Source organism: Teleopsis dalmanni, chromosome 1 (genome assembly GCF_002237135.1).
Source record: "Teleopsis dalmanni isolate 2A chromosome 1, ASM223713v2, whole genome shotgun sequence".
In the NCBI taxonomy this organism is placed as follows: Eukaryota; Metazoa; Arthropoda; class Insecta; order Diptera; family Diopsidae; genus Teleopsis; species Teleopsis dalmanni.
In genome coordinates this window covers 92106978-92108131 of record NC_051846.1, presented here as the reverse complement: position 1 = coordinate 92108131, position 1154 = coordinate 92106978, and positions in this window count along the sequence as shown.

The following is a 1154-nucleotide window of genomic DNA, read 5'->3' as shown; positions in this document are numbered from 1 at the left end:
GATCAAGTACATATAACGTGGCATCGTTTCTACTCAACCACTGGTGGGGGAGTGATGTGGCGCTCATGTGGCATCATCAAAAACAGAAGTTAATAAATCACAAATCAAATAAAAATTTGACAATCCTGTTTCTTAAAACACATACGTTCAAGTTTTAAGTTCGTTGTTATCGAAGCAACATAATTGTTAGTTGAAAAGAAACTTTAAAATAAAATTATTAAAAACTTATATTTTATTGCATTCTTTACTACAAGCTCAATTTTTTTTCTATTGGATTTTTTTTCTTCTACATTGTTTCTTACCATATTACATACTTTTTTGTGAAGTAAATATAACGAATATAAACATTGTAATTCTAAATAATTATTATGAATAACTTGAATTATTGAAGAAAACTATTGATATTATTGATTATGTTGTATATAGCGCAACCAATGTAAACAAAAACAAACAATAAATTATTTTATGTATTTTTGAAAGTGCTTATGCACAAATTATTTTATGTTAACCAATGTAATATGTAATGCGAACCACCGCAATGCAAGTAGAATATTTGGTCATAGCAAGTATACAATTGCTATTTGACACTTTTCTTTTCTGTGCTACTATTCTGCACATGTCGATATGACACACTTGAATGTGCCGCAATTAAAATTATTAGGAAAAATATTGTAAATTATAGTAAAATATTTTGTATAAATAGTTTGGAAAATTGTTAATAAAATTCAGATTTGAAATTGAGCTCAAGCAGCTTACACAAAATTTCTTTTTTTTATTTTTGTCTCGCCATTCTCGGATGCCTACTAATGAGCAGATTTTTTGTTGCTAATTCTAATAAGAAGAAATTTAATAACTTCGTAAAGAATTCTGATCCTGAAGCAATCCAGGAATTAAATTTTAAATAACATAATAAAAGAAAAACACATTTTTTTTTTATATTTTCATTATATGCAATCCTGTCATACAATATAATAATATATTTATGTAAAGTAGTCGGTAGCTGAGGATAAGTACCCGGTAATTGGTTGTCAGAAATACAACAGTGCTTTTTGACGTGCTTGAGCAGAGCCGCAGTTCTTTTCTGGTCGTCTTTGCGTGTGCACGGCGTTTGTGCTTAAATATTTGTATTACTGAATATATTTGCCATTGTGTTT